The sequence below is a fragment of the Bidens hawaiensis genome, unplaced genomic scaffold (assembly GCF_021521415.1).
Source record: "Bidens hawaiensis isolate Kalapana, Puna unplaced genomic scaffold, B.hawaiensis_p1.1 tig00013397_1, whole genome shotgun sequence".
Taxonomy (NCBI): domain Eukaryota; kingdom Viridiplantae; phylum Streptophyta; class Magnoliopsida; order Asterales; family Asteraceae; genus Bidens; species Bidens hawaiensis.
In genome coordinates this window covers 413,430-436,924 of record NW_027492135.1, presented here as the reverse complement: position 1 = coordinate 436,924, position 23,495 = coordinate 413,430, and the positions used below count along the sequence as shown (strand labels likewise).

At 37.3% G+C, this 23,495-nt stretch overlaps 1 pseudogene; it reads right to left on the bottom strand.

Moving 5' to 3' along the window:
- Window positions 1-3,162: 3,162 nt before the first annotated feature.
- On the bottom strand, window positions 3,163-4,759 carry LOC143543964 (alkane hydroxylase MAH1 pseudogene; annotated as a pseudogene).
- Window positions 4,760-23,495: the final 18,736 nt, after the last annotated feature.

Genomic DNA, 23,495 nt, shown 5'->3' with positions numbered 1-23,495 from the left:
ATTTTTTACAATTCCCTGGCTATCTCGGGGGATATTCCCTTATCCTTCATAGATCCACGATTAGTGTATAAATTTGTATTAAATGAATTGTTACCGAGATCGTGATTAGGCCTCTGGTATCCTGAGCCTTGATGAATGACATTTCCATAGAGGGTATCCTCAGGATAAGGAGACGTCTGCATAGGGATATCGTCCCCGACATGCACTTCAGAGGACGCCATGGGAGATCCTGATGAGAATATACCAGCTGGCATGGTTGAACGAAGCCGCATGTTGATGGAGTCTTGCCTCGTTGGTCTGGGTAACTCCGAGAATACCCGAGGGTAAGTTCCCTAGTATCCTGACTGCTGCTGAGACAGAGTCCTTGTTGGTTGTGTCCCCAAGGATCCGGGATTCTGAAGGATAGATGATGCTGGAGAACCAAAATCAAGAACCCTGAGCATGATTGGAGTAGCCTCCTGCCCTGGCTTCCTTTTGATCCCTTCAATCTCCTTAAATAGCCTTGAGTTGGTCTTTTCTTGCTGCTCCATGTGTGTTTTGACCTGTTTCATCAAAGCAAAAATGTCATTGTTAGAAATAACCGGGTCTACCCGTGTAGAGGATCCCGCGTATGGTGGAAGTTCTCCTCTTGGCTGAATGTTCTTCTTCGGCACTGGTGGAGGTCCTGGGTTGACATTTGAAGCAGCGGTGACCACCGAAGCAATGACTGAACTGGTTTTTGGTTGTGAGGCCATAATGAAGGGAATGAAAATGGTTGAGAATGGGATAAACGGTTTTGATGGATTAAAGCACCGATAGCCCCACGGTGGGCGCCAAATTGTTTTGGTCAAAAATTAACAAACGTGATTTTACAACCAAATTAGTAAAATGGGACTAGGTGCTTGTAAAAATGGCTTGAACAAAGAGATTTGTTGCAAGAAAAAAACCTGTTATCCTGAGGATAACAAGAAAAAAACCTCGGGCGGTGAAAACTATCACCACCGGTTTATTAATAAAAAGTGATTACAAGTGTGGAGCTCAAAATGGATCGTGATTACAGAGAATGCGAGTACTCGTAAGTCTCATATGTCTAGAGTGTGTGTTATGATCCGAGTTATTGCTCTATTTCTAATAAGAAAAGAATAACAATATTGCCTATAATTTAGGAAATAAGAGACCGGATCCAATTAGCCGTTAATTCCCTCAATTAAGCACGTTTTCTTTTCCGGCCACGTTCTAATAACAGCAAGTCCGAATCTTCAGGCAATCTTGATAAGTCCTTTGACCTGGTAAACAAGGAACACGACAGACAATTTGTTAAGTTATACAATATATTTAGGATACCTGTTGTCCTGGAGGATACCACGTCTTGAATTTATCCTGAACATATTGCTTGCTGAGGATACCTAAAATCTGAGCCCTAACAAGTTAGAGGCATAATATTATTAGTAAAGTTACCAGCATCGGGATTCCTGGCTAAGGATCCCAGGACAACACCGAAATCCCTAGTGGAAGAGATCCTTGTAGCTTAAACGGGATCACTTTTTCGTGTTGCATGTTGCATGGGTAGGAAATCATTCTGACAATTTTCTAGGGATCCTGACGCCTCGAAATTTAAGGCTCTTGGCTTAAATGGAGTGAAAGAATCTTCCGTCGGTTTCTTCCCTTGCACCGAATATCTTGGAGTTCTCATATTTTGTTGTTCTATGCACTCCTTCATATGAATTAAACATCAAGTATTTCATTGTTAGACATGAGGACAGGTCTCGCGTTTGAAGGTCCTCATCCTTGAGCCGGCACGCCAGTGGAAGGCCTTATTGTTGGAGCGGGCATGCCACTTGTGGATCATGAGATGTTCATGCCAGCATTGGTTGTCTTTCTCTGAGCATCACGTGGAGAAGGAAGTGGTTGAGAAACTCTGGAAGTTGTGGATGGCATGGAGCAACATGTAAGCTAGGACTAAGATGCCATTTTTAGTAAACTTTTGCAAGTTAACAGTTTAAAACAAGTTTAAGCATGCATTTGAAGATGAAAAACACTACTTGCCCCGCGGTGGGCGTCAAACTGTTTTGGTCAAAACTTACAGAAGCGATTTCGTGAACAAATTAGATAAGTGAGGTGGTGTGTTAATAAATACGGTAAAGTAAATGGTTGACACACAATGTAGTGAGGAAAAACCTTAGATACGAGTGAGGATCCTCGAGAAAAAAACATTGGGATAGAAAAATTATCCCCTACCTCATATTTATTAATGGTAGAAAATGGATTACAGCTCGAGAACTTGATGTAAATGATGACTAGAGTACAATGGTAAGTATTGTGAGTGTTTTGAATGTGTCCTACGTCGTTCGTCAAGCCCCTTCTTATAGAAATGAAAAATAACTAACTATCCGATTAATCCGGAATCCCTAGCTCATGTGACTGTTAGATGACTCATTCTTCCTTCCCACGTGTGTTTTGACTTGTCCTCCGATATTCAGAAGAGAATTGGTCATACTAGTCGTGTTATATACTTGAATAGCCTGCAAGCAAAGCATAAATAAAACAAATAATCGGTTAGTTTAGTATACCGAAGCTTATTCGGAATTCTAGCTGTCGGGATACTTGTTAGGATCACTTAGGAGATAAAATGGCCCCTAGCCAAAAGTATTATCATACATCGTAATAATCTTGCATAAGTTTTTAATTCTCAATTCTCTCACTATGGGTATAACTACATCAGATGCATTAATTGGCGCCAATTAATCATAGCATGATGCTATTCTTGCTCAACTGTGTAAGCATTCCAAAGTTTCTTTGTTGAGCAGGTTTCTGAGAGGTTGGTAACAAAAAAAAACGTAGTTTCCGGAATATTGATTGTGTGTGAAGTGTGAACTATCCCTCCATTACGCCGTTGAACTCTTTCCCATCCTTCATCCACTCTTACTCTCCCCGCTCTCACCCATGTAACATCTTAACATCTGGTTATCAGTTAAACTTCATACATATAATCAATGTTTTAGAACTTTACCATCTGTTACTTCCAAATTTAGTATCCACAAATAGATGTTATCATATTCTTTAGCAATTACAACAGCACCTTATTTACCCCACTTTAAAACCTAGGGTACAATGCTGCTATAAATATAGTGTTCACAACTGCCAGTAGTACGCGATAAAATTATTCAAACCCTAGTATACATTGAATTTATTAAATATTACGTTTCAAAAGCAAATAGTACGCAAGAACACTATTATAAGTAGATATTTAACTTAATGTAGTTCATACACTTCTTTTATTTAATCGGACCTTGAGACCATGCTTCATCAAAAGTACCATAGAATTTGCCGGAAGCACATGATGACCATCCACCAGTTGAGTGTGGTAATGGTAAATTATCTTGGTTGCCACTATCTTCAGTTCACACAATGCCATATTCTTACCTAAACAAGCTCTTGGTCCAGAATTAAATGCCGAGAACTTGTATGATGGCTCATGTTTGATTCCTCCATTGTTAGAAATCCACCTTTCAGGCTTAAAGTCCATGCAATCCTCCCCCCATATTGATTTCATCCTTCCCATAGAATAGAAACAAAGAATAATGTTCATGTTTTGATCAACTTTGTTTCCACTAGGAAGGATTTCTGGTTGTAACGGAGATCTGTTGTTTAAGGGGATCGAAGGATATAACCGTAAGGATTCACATAAAGCTCCATGCAGATAAACCATTTTATCTAACTCTTGCATGTTCCATATTTTACATGCATTAACCTCCAAATGTGTATGAATCTCTTCATAAATCTTATCTTGGACGATTGGATTTCTTGCAATAAGATAAAAGAACCAAGATAGAGCGCCGGCAATGCTATCTTTTCCGGCAGACATCAGATTCAGAAAGGCATCCCTTAGAAATTTTTTAGGATCCATAGATGTGCCAGTCTGATATTTAAGATGACTCGTGATCCTTGTAAAAAATACAAACTTTTCTGCATCATGTTTCATATTATTGCACTCTTTTTGTTTTTTAGCCAAGTAGTTGTACATGAATTTATCAAGATTTCTCCAAGCATCGCTCAACTTCTTCTCTTTCCCCACTCGAAGAGCTTGTTGCAATTTCCAAAGCCATGGAGGCGTTACATGTCTAAGCAAAAGAGCTTCTTCAGCATCTGTGAAGGCTTTCAAACACATATTATATGGAAAATCAAGAGATAAGCTCTTGGGGTCGTCATCAAGTAGTAGTTTGCATACATTGTCAAATGCAAACCTTTGAAATATATCCTGCAAATCCATCTCAGTGTCACGTTCACAAATAGATTGAAGTAACGGTAGAAGCCCATTTTCTACTTTGTCCCAGATAATTTTCTCCATCATACTTTGAAATTCTGCATGCTTAAATATGGAAAAAGTAACGTTGCGGTTGATCTCCCATATTTTACCATCAGAATTGATGATTCCATCTCCTAGGATATCAAAGATTTTTTTGAATTTGTCACCTCTGGGATAATTGTTGAAGTGTTTGCCAAGAATGTGATGGATGTCTAAAGGATCTGTGGTAAGTAATAAGTCCATGTTGCCGAACCAAGGGCCTTTCCACATGAACGTACCACGATTTTCTATCAGAATTTCTGTGACGTAATCATTGATTCGGTGAACGTTTACAAGAAGTCCTGGTATCATACCAAGAATTGGCCAATTTGTGGGGATAACAGTTCTCTGTTTTTTACGTGAATGAATTATCATTGAAATCAAAACAGGAATGACAAATAAAAAGATAATGGCAAAGTACGCCAAAAAACCCATGGGTATGAGTTTATGTTTACAATGGATAAGATTTTGAAATTCTCATATTCCATCCTTTAAGTTAGCCAAATATTTCCTACAACATTGGCTTGCACATTCATTTAATAGATGCGGACTAGCCGCATGCTACATACCAATATTGTAGTATTGTACTATGCCTAAAAGAACCCACCTAAAATTTGGCACACCTATTGATTTTTTTGTATTCCTCAACCCCTGCAAGTTCATACAGTCTTAAGCCTTTTTTCTGTGTTTCATATTTATGTTAAATAATCATAAATTAGTAAAATTGAGAGCTTTGATGTCATAAAAATTTTTAGGGCTATTATTTTGACTATTTATGTAATTATTTTCAAGCATAGTTCAATTGATGACTAGGTTTAATGGTTGAAGAAATGCTTTCTATGAAGCTATTTTTAAGTCAAGTTGATTGTTGTATTAGGTTTTTTTATTAGCTTTTTTTTTACTCCTAATATCCCAATCTGCTTGAGCTCGAGTCCCAATTGCAGTAGCTATTTTTAAGTCATCCTTTTATTCATTGATTGTGTATTAGGTTTTTTATTAGTTTTAATTTTAAGTACGTTTTATTTGGTTTTTTTTTTCAATATGTCAATCTGACGAAATTATTTTTTAGGTTTAGTTCTTGTACACGTAATGAACCTAATTGATATCGATCAAAATCACATCGAGTCGTCGTCGTAACGCCGGTATTTTTCTTTAAATATGTTAACTTGACCGAAATAATTTTTGAGTTTAGTTCCAAAACGTAACAAACGTAGTTGATACTAAACAAATGCAACGACTGTATTTTATTGCCCGAATAAATGTTGTTTTAAATATATTAATTTTTTGTATCATATGCTTTACAAGTATCTCTACTATTTTGGGTATTTACTCATTTGTGTTTTGGGTTTAATGTGTGTACCGGAACGAACCTAACTTATACTAAACGAATTCGTGTTCGTCGCTGCAACGCGACGGGTTGCTAGCTAGTTATATTACATATATGACTGGTATATTGTGCTTAATTTTAAATAACTTTAATATACTTTTTAAGAATCAAGAATATAAGCGTACAACACCTATAGGACAGATCTTATTCACGTAAGGTCGTAATAACTTTAATATACTAATTGGGTTGAAGGACGAAAATGTATAATATTTTAACTCTCAAGTATTAAGTTTCATAACTTTTTATTTATTTTAATTTCTCTTATAAAATACATAACTTTTTATAAAATATTTTACTAACAAAGTATTTCTTTCAATAATAGGTTTGAAAATATATTATATACGTAACTACATAATAATGTTATGTAGCGTCAATTTTAAAAAATATAAAAACAAAATATTAGTATGAACAAACTTTGATATAGAAAAGTTATGAAGTGTATACACTAACGATAGGTATCTAAGGCATATAATATAAAAATAAACATACATTGAATTACGCAACATAAACATTCTCAAGCCACACTTCTATTAATAAAAACCATTTAAGTTATATTATTACTAATTACAACTTTGTCATTTTAAAAATAAGTCATTGATTATATATTATCAATGACCATGACTAATTTCATGTACTCCGCCCATTAAGACCATTTCTCAAATGTTTCATGTAATGTTATATATTGTGGAGAGAATTTAAAGCCTATATTAAATTATCATGTTGTTGTCACATAGGCTGTAGGTGAGGCTTTAACCTTAAAGCCCCATTGTGATTTAAAGTTACTTAGAGTTCCACTCCTTTAGATTTGAGCCCCTCCATTTACTAACATGATACCCTTGTTGTCCGCTGAAAATTTGAAGCCCACCTCCATACCGCACAACTCATGTAGCCCCTACATGGTGTTTAGGACGGTAAAGCCCCTCTATATCAGCCATACCACCGCCTTTTGAAGCCCACAACATTTAATAATAATAATAAATAATATTACATAAGTGAATGGCATCTTAAAATTAAACCCGTGTTTTAATCTAAGGCAAATATGTCTTTTTAATCAATATTTAGACATCTGCCCCCTTAATTTCCTCAACTTTTGATTATTTATATGATAATTACATTTTCCGACCCTTATTTTAAACCAACTGTTTATGATTTTTTAAACGGTCATAACTTTTTTATACGTTAGTATTTTAAAAATAAATTACACCATAAAAACGAACATTTTATTCTCTTTAGTTTAAGTATGACATTGCTATATTATTGTATTAAAAAAATTAGCATCTTATGTGATTATCAGTGCATGTGTTCTACGCCACATTACATGAGAACCCTTTAAAAAAAATATGTTGAATAGTGATATTTACTTTTTTTTAGAAATGCCACAATATGAAAATACACGATGACTCGTTTTTTAATATATAAAAAAAACATAAAGCTTCGTTTTTCGTAGTCATCTGACATCGATCATGACCAAATGCATCCTCTGTTACAAGCAAATTGATTTTTTCAGTATAATATTTAGACGTAAGTACTTTTTTGTAAAGCAATGGTGAACAGTTGGATATATGTTGCAACCTTGGTTTGAAAATAGCTTATAGGGTATGCACGGGTTAGTTGGAACGGTTTTGAGTCAAACCCATAACTGATATGCCGATTAATGAATAACCATATTCGTTACGACGGTTTCAATTAATCAATTTTAAAGGTTACATCGACTTAGTTATGGGCCAATTAACAGTACCTAATGTAATTAGGCCTAAAAGTATGGTATCAAATGTTAGAAAAACGACATGACATAATCTAACAGAACATTAACACCAAATATTCGTAATGTACGTTCATCTATTTAAGATGCTTATTGAACACTCACAAATTACAAGACTTACTAAAGTTAATACTCTTCATAAAAGATATTAGATACATTCTATGCAATATGGATTATTATCCTTTATTCAATCAACATCTAACACTCACAAAATTTTGATCCAAATTTGACAATTTTATAAAGTTACAGGATCAAAAATATTTGTGAGTTAAGTAAGGGGGAAAAATATGATAAAAAAAAGAAAGCATTTTTATGTTAATGGAATAAGTAAGGAAACTCCATCCCACGTGGAAAGTGAAAAAGAAATTAAAGCACTTTATAAAGAAAGAGTTTTCCATGGTAATGTTCTTATGTGACTAACCACTCTCACTAGTCCTAGCGGAGGGTACGAAGCACCCGACGCGCACGCACACGGACACGAACTCGGACTCGGGCGATGGGCGTAATGTGGCGTTGTGATTGCGCACTTTGCACTTCGCACGCTCGCATCACCGCGAGCCGCATAAGGGCCTTTTAATCTAAGGCAAATGGAATTCAAGTAGATCTTTGATCAAAAGGAACTTAGCATGTGTCAAAGAAGATGGATGGAAACCTTAAACGACTATGATTGTGAAATCATCTATCATGAAGGAAAGGCAAATATAGTAGCTGACGCATTGAGTCGTAAAGAATATGAAAAACCGAAAAGGGTTAGAGCTTTAAGACTGGAATTACAAATAGATTTAATTGCACAAATCAAGGAAGCTCAAAAGAAAGCAATTGAAGAAAACCAAATCTCCGAAGAAAAGCGTAATGATACAATTGACTCTTAGTCAAAGGAGATGATGGGATACTCAGACTTGGAAATAGGATCTGGGTACCGAAGATTGAAGAATTACGTGAAAGGATTATGAGTGAAGCTCATCGATCGAAGTATATGATGCATCCCAGTAGTAACAAAATGTATCAAAATCTTAAACCTAACTACTGGTGGAACAGGATGAAAAAGGATATTGCTCTGTATGTAGCCAAATGTTTAACATGTATGCAAGTTAAGGCTGAGCATCAGAAACCTTCAGGTTTGCTTTAACAACCTGAACTATCTATTTGGAAATGGGAGATGATAACAATGGATTTTATTACAAAACTCCCTAAGACTACCCGACAGCATAATGCCATTTGGGTCATCATCGATAGGTTAACTAAGTCTGCTCATTTCATACCTATCAATGAATCTTACTCTATGGAAAGATTGGCACGAATATACGTGAACAACATAGTATCATTACATCGTGTGCTATTATCTATCATATCTGATCAGGACAGTAGATTTACTTCTCATTTTTGGAAAAGTTTCCAACAAGCGTTAGGAACTCAACTTAATCTTAGCACTGCTTATCATCCTCAAACTGATGGGCAGAGTGAAAGAACAATTCAAATGCTTGAAGATATGCTCCGAGCTTGTGTGATTGATCTAGGAGGAAGTTGGGACGATCATCTTCCTTTAATGGAATTCTCGTATAATAATAGCTATCACACGAGTATTCAGGACGCACCATTCGAAGCATTGTATGGACGCAAATGTAGAACGCCGGTATGTTGGTCTAAAACTGGAGATAACCAAATGTTTGGATTAGAGATAGTTCAAGAAACAATGGATAAGATATTACAAATCCATAAACGACTTAAAACGGCAAAAGATCGACAAAAGAATTATGCTGATATTCGCCGTAAGCCGTTAGAATTCCAAGTAGGCGATAAAGTCTTATTAAAGGTTTCACCTTGGAAAGGTGTTGTACGATTCAGTAAGAAAGGAAAACTAAGTCCATGTTTTGTGGGACCATTTGAAGTGTTAGAACGAATCGGTACTGTAGCTTATCGCTTACAATTTCCAGAAGAGATGAAAGGTATACTTGACGTATTTCACATTTCTAATTTACGCAAGTGTCTGGCTAACGAAACTTTAGCTATGCCTTTAAAGGATGTTGAAATCAACGAAAATCTAAAATTTGTAGAACAACCTCTACAAGTTGAAGATTTCCAAGTTAAGAGACTTAAACAACGAAAGCTAAAGTTAGTCAAAATAAGGTGGAACTCCCGACGAGGACCCGAATTTACTTGGGAGTTAGAATCGGAAATGAGAAAAAAGTATCCACATCTGTTTTAGAGAATCTCGAGGACGAGATTCATTTCAAGGTGGGGAGGATGTAACACCCACAAAATTTTGATCCAAATTTGACAATTTTATAAAGTTAAAGGATCAAAAATATTTGTGAGTTAAGTAAGCGGAAAAATATGATAAAGAAAAGAAAGCATTTTTATGTTAAGAGAATAAGTAAGGAAACTCCATCCCACATGGAAAATGGGAAAGAAATGAAAACACTTTATAAGGAAGGAGTTTTCCATGGTAATGTTCTTCTGTGACTAACCACTCTCACTAGTCCTAGCAAAGGGTGCGAAGCACCCGACACGGACTCGGACTCCGGCGATGGGCGTAATATGGCATTTTGATGACGCACTTTGCACTTCGCACGCTCGCATCGCCGCGAGCCGCATAAGGGCCGCTTTAATATTTTTGAACTATGGAAGATAGACCAAGAAGTGACAAGTTAACAAAGTCCAGGGGCTGAAAATAAACATTTTGATTTTCTAGACCCAACGCGCTACGCGATGGTGTTTCCCAGGAAGTTTAGAAAAAGGGGCATCGCGCTACGCGATGGTCCAGAAGGAAGAGAGTATCACGCTACGCGATGACCCGGTTAAGTAACCAGATCCATGTGTCCAACCACGTGTCAACACATGGCAGGACCTCAGCTATTGCGGCGTCGCACTACGCGATGGCCTATGGATCGCCCTACGCAACGGTGGGCAAAATTTTGCCTATAAAAGGGGGCTACAGGTTTGAAGCATTCTCATCCCAATTTCGCACTCACTTTCACATACATAACCTTGGGAGGCGTGCCCGACTGTTGTGAGGTTCCGAGATCCTGATTTCTCGTAATTCGTGCAAGAACGGGAGTTTTGACAGTTTGTAGATGTGATAAGCGAGCTAGAAGCAAGGTCCCGACGGTTTAAGTTTCAATAGTACGTGATAAAGAAGTAGAAGTGATGCTCGTATAAAGCTTAGGCAATATACCCGCATAAGGTAGGGGTTCTGCTTAAGTTATTATTTTATTATTATATGGCTTAGACCTAGTCAGGGATATAATCTATACTTTGATCAAATAAGTAAGTGAAATATAAGCTTTCATAAGATAAGATTATTGATGAAATGTTGTTCTTTATATTATAAAGATATTACTTATGAAAGAAGAAACTTGATATACACATTTCTTCATGAAGAAGAAACGTAGCCTATAAATATTAAACATATGTTTTAAGAATGAAATGGATATCAAGGTAAAGGTTATGCAAGTAGACTAAAGGTCTAAAGTTAGATTATAGATCTGGTTATTTATGAAAAGTTTATTCTCATACAATAGGTCCGAGATAAATAACAAGCATTTGTCAGTGAGATACATTGATATAACAAAAGATGAATACATCCAACCTTTTTATATATAGTATGAAATGTTTTATGACGTGAATATGTTTATGTACTGTCTTTTTGAAAGATATTTACTCTTTAAACTATGGACTGTTATTCATATGTAAAAGAGTTATGAAAATATTTACATGAGGTTTGGTTCAAATCCTCTAAAATGTTTTGATACAAGGTAGTACTAAATACTCAGGCTAAAATACACATGTGTCTGGATCCTTACATATATGTATTGTAGTGGGCACACTACAGACATACTAACCCTGAGGCAAGTGACTGTCTCTAGGGTGAGTGAAGTCCGATTATGTGGTTTGTGCGTATGTTTAGTTCCGATGAGATGGGATTGAGACCCACTAATTCGTTGAACACTATTGGTGTTGTGTCATGACGAATTGTGAAACCGTTTTATTGAGTCAGCGTATTCACCAGTATATAGCTGACGTATTTTCAAACTGTTTTCAGGTAACCAGGAGTAATGTATAGTGATGAATATGTCAGTGGAGATAGAAGATCACTAGGCATAGAATGCAGCTGGTGGCTCAGCTAATTTTGAAATAATGCATATGTAAAAATTTGTTTTTAAACAAGTAATTTTGTGAAACAAAAAAGGGTATTTAATTCCATATATTATAAAAGTAAATATTTCAAATTAACACTTTCCACTGCAAACTTTGATAAATTGACAAAAGTGGTACCAACTATGAATCACACGCCTAGGCCCGAAGGCGGGGTGTGACAAAACTTAATTACCATGGTGCATCGTTTTTCTTCTACTCTTATTAAATCTGGTTGCGTACATTGATATTTTCTATAATTATGTTGTTACTCATTTAATATAATTGTTAGGGCTCGGATTTTCAGTATCCTAAGCAAAGGATATGTTCAGGATAACTTCAGGATACAGTATCCTCCCAAGCAACAGGTATCTTTAATATATTGTTATACTAACAGTTCAACCGCCTTTCTTTGATGTTTACCAGGTTATACAACTTCATATGATCTCCTAAAGATTCGGACCACTAACTGTTATACATGGGATTTTTGGTATCCTGAAATGCGGTATATTCAGGATAACTTGAGGATGCAGTATCCTCCAAACGACAAGAAACGGTCAACAATTAATAAAGCATTAAAGATTGTAGACGTTAGAGGGAGTTACAACTCGTTTATAACAATGATATGCAAGCCATAACCGCTCCAAGATCATAATCAGGACAATTAATGCTCTTTATTGCTAGTTATTATCTAGTGATCCTTCTTGTAACTATAAATAGGAGCTGTTTAGATCATATAGGACACACAACTTACACTATAGCTATAGCATTACTCTGTAAACACGATCTAGAGAAGAAAGCTCCAAACATTTGTAACCTTTTTCGATTATTAATAAACTGGCCCGGGATTTTTTTCTTGTTATCCTCAGGATAACGGGTTTTTTCCTCGCAACAAATCCTTGTGTCATTGCATTTACGTTCATTTCTATCAAGCACCTAAACCTCACTTACTAATTTGATTACGAAATTACTCTTGTTAATTTTTACCCAAAAAAATTTGGCACCCACCGTGGGACAATCGGTGCTTCAATCTTTCAAAATTGTTTATTTCATTCTCCATCACCTTCATCCTTTCATCATGTCTTCTCAACCAAAAACCAGCTCATTTTTGCTTCGGTGGTCACTGCTGCTTCAAGTGTTAACCCTGGTCCTCCACCAGTCTCGAAGAAGAACACTCAACCCAGAGGAGAACTTCCACCGTACCCAGGAACCTCTACACGGGTAGATCCGGTTATATCTAACAATGACATTTTTTCTTTGATGAAACAGGTTGGTGTGTGTCGGATAACCCTCACAACTAAGCTTTAATATTAAAACGAAAATCCTAAAACCACACACAACCGGCAAGTGTACCGATCGCAAGTAGTATAGACCTAGGAAGTCCGAGTATCGAACACATGGACACGTCAGAACGCTAATGATCACTAACCCTAGACAAGACCTACCTAAGAATAATATTTAATTGATTTTTGATTTCTTTTAACTTAACTAAACTAACTAGACTGACTGACAAAAGTTACCTAAAATAGAAAACTTAACGACAAATTAACTATGTTGACTCTGGATGGAGAAAAACGTCTACCTAGGTCTGAATCAAACTGTAGGCCTAACAAGCTAATGGATTGAATGACTTCAAGACACCAGTCCCTAAAGATGACACGACTAAGGATCACTCGGGCTCACTGGATTACCTCTCGGTCTCACTCAACAAGGCTAAACTACTCAAAATCGACTAAAACGACCAAACCGGGAAACAATTGCTAACGTGTTCTAATGTTGACTCACCTCTCGGTCTCACCAACACTCGACCCTATTGGCAATGAATACTAAACAACCAAGGATAGAGGAACAATTCAACTTAAACCAAAATAGATCAACTAGTCGCTCAAAACACCTAAACCTGACAAGAAACGAACTCGCTCTCGCGCAATCCTAATTCTAGCATGCAAAGGCAATGAGACAACCCTAACTTCTTATAACCTCTCGGTCTCTAAGAAGGTGACTAACCGCTGTACTTTAACCTCAAATTCACGCAACAAAACCCTACGGTTGTACCTACCGCAAACAAACCCTAAACACAAAGTCTAGAATCAAACAATGCACCGATCAATCAACACAAAACTAATTAACCGACACAAGGGGTTTAAGCAATGAATGACCAAAATTTCCAGCCCTTAAATACAACCTATTTCATGTCTAAATCAAACTTTACAATAACAATTAACATCTATCAATCAAACAATCCAACAAGCTCATCAAACACTAACAATTATCATCATTCCTAGGTAGAACTAACAAGTTTAGCCTCTAATCATCTTTGGACAGCCATGAATACTCAATAAAATCATCATAAAACTCATACCAATCATCTTAAAAATTGTCCAATAATCAATTCTAATCATAAACAATTCAATCTCTCAAGTAATTGCAAAACAATTCAACAATTAAGAAAGAATATCAAAGTGTATGAACAATGTATAAAAGAAAGGATATGGAGTGAATATGGGCTACTCCCGGCTTATGTAGATTGATGAAAAACATCCTCGAGGCTTGTGCTTGTGTCCTTCTTCCTTCCCTAGCCGCCAAACCTTCCAACCCTAGCCGCAGTAAGCTTTTCTTTCTTTCCCTGCTGCTGAGTTGCGATCGGAACCTGGCCAGCCACTCAGGGTTTTTATTTTTTTATAATATAATATAATGTAAGACTTGGGCCTCCATGATGCATATGGACCGGGCTTTGAGCTTGGTCTTGAAATCGTATGCGTAAAAGTCCATTAAGCTCCTCGAAAAGCTCGGTTTCTTTCTTTGTTTCACCCAAAACCTACAAGATAATAAAAACTATGTAAAACCTATATTAAACAAGTTAAAACACATAAAATATAATATAATACATAGATAAAGGGCACGGAAAATAAATGTGTTTTACAACACATCACAGGTCAAAACTCTCATGGAGCAGCAAGAAGAGACCAACTCAAGGTTATTGAAGGGATCAAAAAGAAACCAGGACAGGAGAATACTCCAATCATGCCCAGGGTTCTTGATTATGATTCTCCAGGATCATCTATCCTTCAGAATTCCGGATCCTTGGGGACACAACCAACAAGGATCCCGTCTCAGTAGCAATCAGGATATTGGGGAATCTGTCCTCCGGTATCCTCGGAGTTACCCAAACCGACGAGGCCGGACTACATCAACATGCAGCCTCATTCAACCACGCCAGCCGACATATTCACATAAGGATCTCCAATGGTGTCCTATGAAGTACATGTTGGAGATGACATCCCTATGCTGACGTCACCTTATCCTGAGGATATCCTCAATGGAGGAACTAGCCGTCAAGGCTTAGGATACCAGGGACCTAACCACGATCTTGGCAATAGTTTACTTAATGCTAATTTATACACTAACCGTGGATCTGTGCAGGATAAGGGGATATCTCCCGAGAGAGCCAGGGAATTGCAGAAAATGAAGGACATGATATCCAATATCCCGGGGATAATCCATCCCATAGCTGAAGTTCCGGTAGGTAGTCACAGATTATCCAGGTTCACTTGGCCTATATGCGACGTGGAGATCCACAGGAAATTCCAGACACCCAGCATGAAACTGTACGATGGCACTACGGATCCTGAGGAACACGTAGCTCAATACCGAGAGAGGATGGAGGTTAACCCAATTCCCGCTGAATTCAAAGAAGCCTGTTTTTGTAAGGGATTTGGTTCAACACTAATGGGGCCGGCCCTCAAATGGTTATTAAGTATTCCTTCCAATACTATTACTTTCTTTGCTCATTTGATTAACTTATTCAATAATCAATTTTCCTGTAGTAGATCTTTTAAGAAAATGACAGGTGACTTATATAGAATTGTTCAACCTAATAATGAATCCCTAAGTGATTACATAACTAGATTTAGCAGGGAAGCTTTGGATATCCCCAACTTTGACATGGCGGCTGTTGTTGAAGCTCTCAAGATGGGGTTAAAAAAGGATTCATCCTTCTATGACGATCTTGTCATGACTCCATGCAAGAATCTTGATGAAGTCAGAAACAGGGCATTAAGATATATACGGCTAGAGGATGATAAAAAGGCTCATGGAAGTTTGGTTATCCCAAAGTTTGAGTCTACAAACAGTAAGTCAGACCCTCCACAGAAGTTCTCTAGGCCCAAGCCTTATTCCAAACAAGATACCTCCAGGATAAACGCCGTGGATGAAAACGAAGACGATGAGGAGTATCCTAAAATCTCTGAATATTGTTTTAATATTGATATTGGTGGTGTAATATGTGCCATGCAGGATTTAGGTGACAAGTCCAGATGGCCCAAGAAAAATGAGAAGCCCGGCTCCAGCAAAGACAAGTCTAAATGGTGTGCATTCCATGAAGTCTTTGGCCATCGCACTGATGATTGTATAGCACTTCAGAAGGAGATAGGATACCTTTTTTGCGAAGGATACCTGAAGGAACTATTTGGAAGAAACAAGAACAAAAGTCAGGATCCTATCAAGCTACCTGAAAGGGCACCTTCTCCACCACACGGAGCCAAGGTTGTATCCTTTATGTCGGGAGGATCGAACATTTGTGGAACCTCATATTCAACAGCTAAGAAGCGTTCCAAAGAAACGAACATGGACAATGGAGAAAGTCCTCTCCATACTTCCACGTTGACAACTCAAAGAATCATCTCCTTCGATGAGGAAGATCGATGTGATCTTGTTGATCCCAACCATGACGGTTTGGTAATTACTTTATGTATAGCTAACTGTTTTGTGCGCAGGATACTCGTTGATGGAGGAAGCTCTGTGAACATTATCCAGATGGATGCATTGAAGAAAATGGATATCCCGGAAACGAAGATTATCCCAAAGTCCTCAGTTCTTGTGGGATTCAGTGGCAAAACCAAAAACACATTGGGAGAAACTAAACTTCCAATATATGTTGAGGAAACTAACTCCCCACAAAAGTTTTGTGTTATTGACTCTTTATCTTGTTGTAATGTGATATTAGGTAGGCCATGGATCCACAGCATGAAGGCAGTACCATCAACCTATCATCAATGCGTGAAACTACCAAGTCCTTGGGAAGTTATCAAGATTGAAAGCGATCAGCAAGACGCAAAAGAATGTTATGCATCATCAATGAAGTGGACTACAAAGCCCACTCAGGCATAGAAATTATAGAAACAACCAGGGAAGGTCCTGCAGGCTAGAGACCAAGAAGTGAAGGAAGTATCCTTGGATTCTCAGGATACCGAGATCAAAGTATTGTTAGGATCAGGTATGCCTGAGGATATCGAAAAAGGATTGGTATCCTTCTTAAAGAAAAGAGCCTCTACCTTCGCCTGGAAACATGAAGATATGACAGGTATCTCTAAGTCCGTAATTACTCATAAACTTGGTAATAGATAAATCTTTCAGGCTGGTACATCAAAAGCGAAGGAAGTTTGCTCCTGAGAAAAACGCTATCATACAAGAAGAAGTGCAGAAGCTGCTGAAAACCAAGATGATAAGAGAGGTCCAATATCCTAGATGGTTGGCCAATCTAGTTGTAGTCCAGAAGAAAAATGGAAAGTGGAGAGTGTGTGTAGACTTCACAGACCTGAATAAGGCCTGTCCAAAAGACTCATTTCTACTCCCACACATTGATTCAATGGTGGATGCAACTGCTGGTCATGAACTGCTAACCTTTATGGATGCATCCTCAGGATTTCAACAAATTCAAATTGAGCCTTCAGATCAAGAAGACATAGTCTTCATGACCCCCACAGGTATATACTGTTATACTGCAATGCCTTTTGGATTAAAAAATACAAGTGCAACATACCAAAGGCTGGTCAACATGATGTTCAAAGACCAACTGGGGGACACGATGGAAGTCTACATCGATGACATGGTGGTAAAGTCAATGAGGGCTGAGGATCATCTCAAAGACTTGGCAACAGCATTTGACATCCTAGATGAATACAAAATGAAGTTGAATCCAGCCAAGTGTCATTTTGGGGTTAAAGCAGGAAAATTCCTTGGGTACATGGTCACCAAAAGAGGAATAGAAGCAAGCCCTGAGCAAATCAAGGCCATCTTAGATATCAAATCACCAAGGAACGTCAAAGATGTCCAAAGATTGACCGGAAGAATTGCTGCTCTTAACACATTCATCTGAAGATATTCAGAGAAGTGTAAAGAATTCTATGATATCCTGAGGAAGAATCAAAAATTCGAATGGGGAGAGAAGCAAGAAAGAGCTCTGATATCCTTGAAGGAATACTTATACTCAGCGCCACTCCTGATGAAGCCAGTTGATGGTGAACCATTATCCTTGTACTTAGCCGTCTGGGAGTGCAATAAGTGCTGTCTTGGTCAAAGATCATGAAGGTTAACAACATCCAATAGATTATGTAAGTAAAATCCTATTAGGTGCTGAATCCAGGTATTCTTATCTTGAAAAGTTAATTTTAGCACTTATAATGGCTTCTACTAAATTAAGACATTATTTTGAAACTCATGTTATCCATGTAAAAACTAACTATCCTATTAAGGCTGTTTTGAGAAAACCAGAAATGTCAGGAAGGATGGCAAAGTGGGTTGTGAAACTTAGTGCATACGATATACTGTATGAACCAAGGACAGCCATCAAATCACAGGCACTTGCCGACTTTGTGGCTGATTTTAGCCAGGATATACTCGAAGAAGTGGAAAAAGAAGTTCACCAATTGGAGATCAAGAAAAGTTGGACCTTGCATACAGCACTCCAACATAAGAGGACAGGTCTTGGTATACTACTAAAATCGCCACAGGGGGACATTATACCTCTATCCATATCCTGTGAATTTCAGGCTACTAATAATGAGGCTGAATATGAAGCCTTAATAGCTGGTTTACAATTAGCTAAGGATATGAAGGTCAGGTATCTTCAAGTTTATGTTGATTATTTGTTACTAGCTTACCATTTTAATGGCTCTTATGCAGTGAATGCAGAAAACTTAGCAAAATATTTAGAAATAGTTAAGAAATTAGCTATGTGTTTCGAAACATTTGATATAGTACAGGTACCAAGGGAAGAGAACATTGAAGCAGATGTCTTAGCAAATTTAGCATCAGCTCTCAAGATACCAAACGATATCAAGATACCCATCGTTCATATCTTGACTCCAGCAACAAAGGAGAACCATGAAGTCATGGAGACTTCGTTACCTGAAGACAATCCAATATCCTGGACCAGTCCCGTAATACGGTATCTTCAGGATAACATGATCCCAGAAGGAGAAAATCCCAGAGCATTCCGAATGAAGGTAACCCAGTATATTATCCTAAATTATGTGTTGTATAGAAAATCACTTGCTGGTCCATACTTGAGATGCTTGGAATATCAAGAAGCACAAGAAGTTCTCAAGGATAAACATGAAGGTGATTGTGGAAACCACACTAGGGGCAGAGCCTTAGTATCCAAGATACTGAGAACAGGTTACTTCTGGCCAGCAATGAAGAAAGACGCAATGAACTTCTCCAAAAAATGTGATGCTTGTCAAAGACACGGCAACATCTTACATCAACCAGCTGAACCATTATATCATATCATATCTCCGTGGCCGTTTATGAAATGGGGGATGGATATTGTGGGAAAGCTGCCCAAGGCTCCTGGTGGAAAAGTCTTTATGCTTGCCATGACAGATTACTTCTCTAAGTGGATCGAAGCAGAGGCATTTGTCCAAGTTAAAGAAAAGGATGTGATCTCATTCATCAAACGTAATATCCTGACAAGATTTGGTATCCCGAGAGATTGTTTGTGACAATGGATCATAGTTCATCGGTAGTAGAACAACCAGCTTTTGTGAAAGTTGGGGAGTCAAGATGGTGACTTCGACTCCAGTACATCCTCAAGCTAATGGTCAAGCAGAATCTAGTAACAAGATCATCATCAACAATTTGAAGAAGAAATTGGGATCCAATAAGGGAAAATGGGCTGAAGAACTACCATTTGTTCTTTGGGCTGATAGGACCACTTCAAAAAATGCAACAGGACAAACACCTTTCTCTTTGGTGTTTGGGGCCGAAGCTGTCATCCTTACAAAAATGGTGATCCCCACAGCAAGAACCAGCATCCAAGATACTGAGTCTAACAACCAAAGCCTTACTAAAGACCTGGATACCATTGATGAACTCAGAGATCTCGCCAGAATTAGAATTGCAGCATACCAACAAAGAATAGCCAAGTCCTACAACAAGAATATCAGAATTTAAAGATTCCAAGTAGGAGATATGGCATTAAGAAAAGCATTGCAGAATACCACTAACCCAGCAGATGGACAGCTAGCTCCAAAGTGGGAAGGTCCTTACTTGATTGATTCAGAAACAGGAAAAAGGGGCCTACAGGTTAATCACTATGGAAGGTGATCCAATACCAAGAGCTTGGAATGCTATCTACCTTAAGGCATATTTTTGTTAGTCTCCTTAACTGGTATGTTCTTTATCCTCAGGATAAAGGTATGTTCCCTTATCTATTTTTACATATTTCTGTTATTCTCTCTAAATCAAGTTTACTGACTTAAGCATCGGAGGGGTGTTAGCCAAGCTAACACCCACCCCTCAGTAAGAGTTTGGTGTTTTGCAGTTATCCCAAGGATAGGTTATCTTGACAACCGCTAGAGGCTAATCACCTCCAACACGAACATGATATCCCTGATATCTCCTAAGGTTTAAAGGTTTTCACCTTTCTAACGCCGCCTGGAGCGCACGATGATTCGGATATAGTTCGAGACAGGCGGACTAGACCGGCTGATAATCCGTTTGTTGTTGGCTATATACTGGATCCTTAAGATAAGTGGCAGACATGTCACGCATACGGTTTATAACATTTTCATGTTATCTAAGGTTTATAACATTTTCATGTTATCTAAAGTCTCGGCATTTTCATGCCCTCATTTTTGGGACTTTCCCCAGTTTTATCTAAGGTTTAGACATTTTCAAGTCTCTCAAATAAAGGCCTTGTCGCCAGTAAAAAGGCTTTATCGCCAGTAATAAGGCTTTATCGCCCGAACTATCTAACTTTGTTTTGACAGATCGAAGATCGGCCAGATCGCTAAGTGTAAAAATATCACTAAGTTGTGCTTAACTTAGCAAAATCCAAAGGCATGATACGGAAAAGGGTCAACAGCTGGGGACATCATATGTAAGCTTATTAAGTTTATAAATGTTCTCTACAAAGGTACTCTTTACACTTAGTCTTTTTTACATGTTTTGTCTTTCAAGACATAATCTTTTGGTATAGTTTACACCTAGTCTTTATACATATTTTTGTCTTTCAAAATGAAATCTTTTGGTTCAATTGTGACGATTCACATTTACACAAGATTTAAGGATACATTGTCCTTAAAGATGTTTTGTCTTAATACGTAATAAAGATCCAAAACATATTTTATAAAGATATAATCTTTAAAGTATTTTATTCTGAAGTAGGATGAATTCAAGAAATGTGTCTAGGATACATTATCCTCAAGATAATTAATATTTCATAGATATATCCTAACCAAAACATACTCAGACAAGTTATTCAAAATAACAAATAGAACACAATGTTAAAACCAAAAGGTTATGTTGTTACTAACATTAAGTGCAGATGGATAAAAAGACAATGCAAGGGCTTCATCTTCAACAAGTGGAAGATCCTTCCACCCAAGCATTACTAGATGTTCAAAAAGTCAAGATAACATGGGTTTCGTAATGAAAACTCAAAATCCCTCCACCCATATCCTTATTAAAAGACAGAAAAGTAAATTGTTCAACAAGCCATTACAAACCACAAACAAACATACTTAAAAAACTGGGCTCAGACCTTGTCTTTTCCGCCTTCATTTCCCAGTTTTGCTTCATCACCAATCGTGTTCACCGCATCCTTGATCGCCACCTCCGCAGCCTACTCTGCTACCTTCTCCGCTCCGTTCGGGCCCGCTTCCTCCATGCTCTCTCCAGTCAACTCCGCCAGCACCTTCTTCCAAGAAGTTACGTCCCAAAACAGAGTCTCCAACCCAGCAACCTTAGCCTCCTGAGCCTGGACTTATTGACGGAAAGCTTGAGTTTTTTACTCATGGTGATTGAAGATGAAGAGCAAAGAGAGAAAGAAATTTACCTGGATAATGATCGTGTGAAGAATTCGAGATTCAAAAAATCAACAGCTGTAAACCACCTTTTACAGCCGTTAATTTTGGGGACAATTGTTAGGGCTCGGATTTTCAGTATCCTAAGCAAAGGATATGTTCAGGATAACTTCAGGATACAGTATCCTCCCAAGCAACAGGTATCTTTAATATATCGTTATACTAATAGTTCAACCGCCTTTCTTTGATGTTTACCAGGTTATACAATTCACATGATCTCCTAAAGATTCAGACCACTAACTGTTATACATGGGATTTTTGGTATCCTGAAATGCGGTATATTCAGGATAACTTGAGGATGCAGTATCCTCCAAACGACAAGAAACGGTCAACAATTAATAAAGCATTAAAGATTGCAGATGTTGGAGGGAGTTAAAACTCGTTTATAACAATGATATGCAAGCCATAACCGCTCCAAGATCATAATCAGGACAATTAATGCTCTTTATTGCTAGTTATTATCTAGTGATCCTTCTTGTAACTATAAATAGGAGCTGTTTAGATCATATAGGACACACAACTTACACTCTAGCTATAGCATTACTCTGTAAACACGATCTAGAGAAGAAAGCTCCAAACATTAGTAACCTTTTTGATTATTAATAAACTGGTGGTGATAGTTTTCACCTCCCGGGTTTTTTTCTTGTTATCCTCAGGATAACGGGTTTTTTCCTCGCAACAAATCCTTGTGTCATTGCATTTACGTTCATTTCTATCAAGCACCTAAACCTCACTTACTAATTTGGTTACGAAATTACTCTTGTTAATTTTTACCCAAAACAATAATAATCGAATTATATATTATATTACAAATGTCTTCATAGTCAAAGAAGGTTTTGTTCAATCCACATCTTCCAACAACAACAGTAATTCGATCGGCACTGTATTTTTATATTTTATACATGCATTATTCATTATTTATATTGTGTTCTATAAAGTTATTTTTTAATGTAGTTTCACCCACACGCATGGCTAGCAAAGATAAATGTGAATCAGTTTATGTAGGGCTGTAAGCGAACCGGACGTCCAGTTGTCCGGTCAGTGGAAAGTTCGTTTATGTTCATTGAAGTAGGCTGTCTCGGTCTACTCAAACAATTGATTTTACTAACTTAAATACCCATAATAGTACGGGTAAGTAAGGTCGTCTCCACAGGAACTCAAGGAAAGTGCTAATTTACTATTTTATAATTTTAACTAAATTAATTAATTAACTAAGGCGGACAGACGATGTCAAGAAGTTTTTGAAAAAGATTAATTAAACCTAAACGATTACTTAAAAAGATTTTGTCAACAATATTAAAAAAGTATTCACTCAAGGTTCGGGTAATGTAATACTCAACTTAATCACAGATTCAACTGACTTGATTGCGCAGTAATTGCTAGACCTATTAGTTTGATTGTGATGACAAACGATACCCTAACCGAATTGTTGACACAATTGAACTTAGCCTACCCAATTACCAATTTATGTTATGAAAACCAATTAAATTGCAATGACCGATGATTACTAGTTCAATGACACAAGAGCTTAACCCTAAGTGTTGATGAACACAACCAAACAAGTGATGCAACAAATAATAATCAATTACATAAATTGTTTAAATAATCCAAGCAATAAACAAGCAAGATTAAATTATAAACTTAAACAAAACTCTTAATCTTTAAGCACATTGAATCTGGTCCTAAGTTAAAGTATACAAACCCTAGCTTAGAATGAACACGGAAACTTAGCCGAGCATC